The sequence below is a fragment of the Myotis nattereri genome, assembly GCF_964212035.1.
Source record: "Myotis nattereri genome assembly, chromosome: 12".
Taxonomy (NCBI): domain Eukaryota; kingdom Metazoa; phylum Chordata; class Mammalia; order Chiroptera; family Vespertilionidae; genus Myotis; species Myotis nattereri.
The window spans coordinates 66,976,774-66,982,578 of record NC_138087.1 but is presented as its reverse complement, the minus strand read 5'-3'; positions in this window follow the sequence as shown (position 1 = coordinate 66,982,578).

Sequence of the window (5,805 nt, the reverse complement as noted above, 5' to 3'; positions counted from 1 at the left end):
GCCAGAGCGCAGGGCATATGTATCTTCTCTCCCTTCGAGGCTCCAGCCTCAGCCCAAATGGCCCCCCTTTGCTGATACTGACAGGGGCTACCATGTCCTGGGCCTTTGCTGTGTATAAGTCAGTCTGGAAGCTAGTTATTATTTTGCTCATTTTACCAATGAGGAAATTGAAGCCCAGAGAGGTTAAATGACTGTGCAAAGGCCGTCATATACGGTGTGAGGTGCAGGGAGTCTGACCCCCAACTGGGCAATCTCAGTAAATTATTTTAACTCAGGCCAGAGCAGTGCAGAAGCGAGAGCCTATAGGTCCTATCTTAGTTCTGCCCTTTCTATCCTCAATAAAGGTCATTCCATTCCCCCATGGGTACCAGGGAGGGGCTTGGACAAGATCAGAGAACCCAGGCTGGTCCCTGGCAGCAATTTCACCCATTTGGGGCAAAATAAATAAAGGCAATGTAGCAAATGTTTTCATACAATAGGTAATTTAACTTAAAGGACTATTCTATATTCTTACATTTTGCTCTTTCTACTTGTGTGTTTATTGTTAAAATATTCTTATGATAAGCTGGTGATTCTAAAAAAAAAAAATCATTATTTAGAAATATAAGAAGTTAGTCCCCTCCTTTTTATTTAACTTCACTGATGCATGAATCCCAAAGTCTGGCAGCTATGGTGCCTCACGCCTACTCCTAGAGCTGATGTCCCTGAGGCTGCCATCAAGGGCAGCTGGAACTGTAACCAGAGGGACGTAGGGAGGCAATGTGAGCTGTGTGGGTGTCAGGGACCCCATGGGTGAGCAGGCGGTGGCTGAGGGGCAGGGTTTGGAAACAGGACAATAGTCAATCAGGAGGGTTCAGAGACCTACAGGGAGGAGGGGCGGGTGAGGAGAGGTTAAGTCAGAGAGTGGAGAGAAGGAGGCAGGGACAGAGACAGATGCACACACAGGGCCAGAGGGAGGGAGGGAGACAGAAACACACCCACATGCACACTCCCGGGCACACGCAGAAGCCTAGAGATCAGGATCAGCAGGTAGAGACAGAAAGATGGCGACAAACAGTCACCGAAACGGAGAGAAACAGATGGTGACAGTGCGACAGTTAACATATCCGGAAAGAGACACCTAGAAATAGAGACAGACACAGAGGGAGATAGAGAAATACACACAAAGAAAGGGACCAACATCCAGGGAGAGAGACACAGAGAGTATTTTAAAAAGGGGGTGGGGGTGGGGAAGAAGGAAAAGGAAGAAAAAAAAAATGGAAAGACACACATTTAGATGGGAGAGAAGTGCGGGCAGACGACAGTGGGGAGAGAGAGGGAGGCTGTGGCCGTGCTGGGCCCCAGGGTCGTGCAGGGTGTGGGTGGAGGAAGAGCCAGCGCTGGCCGCCAGGGCTGCGGGGACCAGATAAGGACGCCTGCCAAAGGAAAGCAGGGGAAGGAAAGACGTTTACTGATCCCCGGGGGAGAAAGCCAGGGAGGCTGCCCCAGGCCCCAGAGAACAATAGGTACTTGACTTCAGCGGGTCATTAATGAGACAATTAATGGAAAGAGTAACAGAGTCCTCCCCTGAGAGGCCTTGGAGAGTGATAAGTGGAATTATTGTGGGGGGTGTGCGGAGGTTCAGGGGGAGGGGGGCTGTCCCCTCAATCCAGATGTCCAGCATGCCAACTGCAGATTCCTCACCTGGGGCACGGGGCCTTCCCAGCACCCCCCCCACCCCGCCCCCCCACATGCCCTGTGCTCCCTCCACCCTGGACTGTACCAGCCCCTAGGTGTGTCCTGGCTTTCCTATCCCCAGCCCTCTATGCTGCCACTCCCTCTACCTGGAATGTCATCCCTTGATTATCTCCATCCATGGAAACCCTACCCATTCCGGGGTAAATAAATGTGCATCCATAGGATGCAATGGTAAGCCAGGGCCACATGTTTCAACAAGAATAGAGCCCCCAAAACATAAGGAGCCATGGGAAAAGCAAGTGGAGTCATAGATATAGTGTGATGCCACTTACATAAGTTAGAATGACATAATCAAAAAGTGATTCTTTAAAAAAATTATTCCTGATTCTATTTTGCATTATTTTTAAAAGGGTGGGTTTGAAGGGCTACTTAAAAATTCATAATGGTGATTGCCACTGGGGGATAGGCAGGAGGCTTAAAGTATACCCAAACTCATTTCATATATCTATATATGAATACATAAACTTAACGCAATATTTATTTTGTGTTGTGAAAATAGGAATGGTTATTATCTTTTCTGTTTTTAATTTTTTTATGCTTGAAAATTCGTTCCAGAGAAAGAGAGACATCCTCCAGACCCAGCTCAAATGCCACCTCCTGCAGGAAGCCTTTGAGGAATCCACCTGCCAAGCAGATGTGGGTGGTCCTTCTTTTCCCTGGTTTCAAATTCCCAGAGCTCACAGTGCTTTCCCCTCGTATTTCCCTGTGTGACGTTCATAGACTGCCTACCCCGCTGGACAGGACCCTCTTGAGGAGAGGGACTTACAGCATGAGGCTGGCACAGAGGTGGTGTCAGTGAGGCTGAACTTACCTCCCCCATCCATTAGGAGCAACTACGAAGACTCTGATCACATCCCGGATCCAACACTCACAATCATTTTGCAGGGGAGGGGAGTGGGCTCCTGAAATTCACAGTGTGCCTTCTGGAATGGGGAGCCCCCAGGAATACAGTCCCTTCTTCTGTTCAGCTACTTTCCTCTCTTTTGTGCATGCCTCCTTGTTCCTGCCTCTGCGTCTTTACTCATGCACTTCCTTCCCCTACACCCAGTTCACCATTTCAATCCCACCAGGCCTCTGAGACCTGAGTTAGTTCTCCATTTTCTTTCTTTTTAAAAAATACGTTTTGAGAGAGAGATAAAAGGAGAGGGAGAGAGAGATAGAAACATCAATGAGAGAGAATCATGGATCGGCTGCCTCCTGCACGCCCTCTACTGGGGACCGAAACCCCGGCATGTGTCCTGACTGGGAATCAAACGGTGACCTCTGGGTTCATAGGTTGATGCTCAACCACGGAGCCACACCACGCGGGCTCTATCTTCTTTATCCACTCATCTGTCATGGGCTTTTAGGTTGTTTCCATATCTTGGTCGATGAGGATTTTCAGGCCTCAAGAAGTCGAATGACTCATAAGGCTCCTTTGATGTCAGGAAGTCCATGCCAAAAAAAGCAGCCTCATGATCCCCAGTGCCTTTACTTCTCAGAACCCAGTCAGCCCAGCGTTACATCCCGTTTTAATAATAGGTACCTTGGTAGCCAACCCTGGAGCGGATTGGAAACGGTAAGAATGTGGAGAAGGGCAGCTTCCCCATACAGAGATCTGTTGAATGCTGAATACATGGATAAATGAATGAATGAATGAATGAATGAATGAATGAATGAATTGCACCAGGCTGATTTCTGCCTCTTACCTGATTTTCCTTCCTCTGCTCTGTCTCTTGCACTCAGATTAATCATCTAATGGTCCTGGCTCAGAAGTGCCTATTGCCCAGATAACTGAGTACCTCCTAACCAACCTATTACTCCATAGCTGGCCTATCTCCACATACTGACCTCTTCAAAATGCACATCATGCCTGGCCAGTGTGGCTCAGTGGTTTAGCGTCAACCCATGAACCAAAAGGTCAGGGCACATGCCCAGGTTGTGGGCTCGATCCCCATAGTAAGGGGGGTGGAGGGGGATGTTTCTATTTCTTTATCCCTCTCCTTTCCTTTCTCTCTAAAAATCAACAGAACATTTTTTTAAAAATGCGAATCATGCCACCTTCCCTTCAGAGGCTCTCTATCACCCCCAGGAAAAAGGCCCACATTCTTCCCTCAGTGTCTGGACTGCAAGGTTTGACCTGGACGGTCTTCCAACCTCCCCCTTGCTCTGGCTCCAGACACACTGACTTCTCTCAGGCCCCACAGTGCCTGTCACTCCAGACCTTTCTCTGACTTGCTCACTTCTGTACATCCTTTAGGTCTCAACCCAATGTCACTGCTTCCAGGCAGCCTTCCCTGACCGCCTCAGGTTCGGTTCCCACCCCCTGTCAGCTGCTCCCGCAGCCTAGGACTATTCCCAGCCCCTCCCTGGCCCATTTGATTATAGGTAATATCTTCCATGTCTGTCTCCTTCCCCAATGCGGAGCTGCAGGAGGGCAGGGACTATCTTTTTTTTTTTTTAAATATATTTTACTGATTTTTTACAGAGAGGAAGGGAGAGAGATAGAGAGTCAGAAACATCGATGAGAGAGAAACATCGATCAGCCGCCTCCTGCACATCCCCCACCGGGGATGTGCCTGCAACTCAGGTACATGCCCTTGACCGGAATCGAACCTGGGACCTTTCAGTCCGCAGGCCGATGCTCTATCCACTGAGCCAAACCGGTTTCAGCAGGCAGGGACTATCTTATCGGCATCACCAGCTCGGTGCCCGGAGTGAAGCCGGGCACCCATGTGCACTCCACAGGTATTTGCAGAGTGATTGAACACACCTATTTGGCTGTTCATTGAAATGGATTTATTCATTCAACCAATATTTATTGAGCATCTACTAAGTGTCAAGTCAGGTTCTCTACACTCCACAGTGAACTAACCTCAGAGTCCCCGCCCTCCTGGGGATCACATTCTACTTGGAGGACGGAGACATTAAACAGATAAAGAAATAATACAATGGCAGACACAGTTCAGTGCTATGAAGGCAAACAAAGCAGCTGTAAGGGAAGAATGGTGTGTGTGTGTGTGTGTGTGTGTGTGTGTGTGTGTGTGTGTGTGTGTGTTAGTGGCACTTCTGTGAGGAGGCGAGGGTCCTGAGAGACCCAGGACCCTCCCCCCTCTTGGGCAGGCTGGGCCCCAGATGTGTCCAGGTGTGACAGTCCCAGATCCTCACATCCTCCCTGCCTCCCAGGGTGGGAGCAAGGAAGCCCGAAGAGGCCTTTGGGAGGGAGGCTATGGCGCGAGTGCGAAAGCCGAAGCTGCTCTTCACAGCAGCTGTGATTGGGCTCTTTCTGCGCGGCGAGAGGCGGCGATTGCTTTGTGCGGGGAGGACTGATTGTGGCCGGGCGATTGGCACCCACAGATCGCGGCCGCCCGGGTTTACCGCGCACCCCCAGCGCCGCGGCGGGCCGTGCGCAACGCGCCAGCCCAATCTCGCCTCCTATATTCAGAGTTGATTAGACGCTATTTCTGCCTGGATTTTCAGAAGGCTCAAGAGCTTTTTTAATCACTACAGTGGCTCATTACGGTTTCGCAGTGACACTCATGTCCTTCAGTTCTCTTCTCAGATTAGATTCTATAGTCAGATGAATATTGGATGATTTCATTACATACAAATGCAATCAACAGTTTTGCATAAATTTCTTCTCTTTTCTTGAGTTTCAATTGACCCCAGCACCCATGGTGGCAGGCGCGATCCACATGCAAATGAGCTGCGTTTGCAGCCGCGGAGAGGGAGCGGGAGGAGGCGGCTCTTGCGCCAGCCCTGGAGCGAGCGAGCCTTGATTGCTCAGCTTTGGGCGAGGCCCTTGGAGGAGGGGGCGCAGCTCCAGGGGCAGCCGCCATGGCCCAGGGCACCCCGTGCGGGCTGAGGTACCTGCTGGCGGACTGAGGCGCGGAGATGCTCAGAGTGGGGCCGGCTCTCTCTGGGCGGAGGAGTGTGGAGATGGAACCTGGCAGCAGGGCCCTTAGCCGTGTGCTCAGGGTGCTTGGGCCGGGCCGGCGCTAGTTAACAGCTGTTATGGACATGTTTCAACATTTTAACAACTGGTAGGGCCTTAACAGTGCGTTCCTGCTGGTTGTTAGCTCTAAGCCA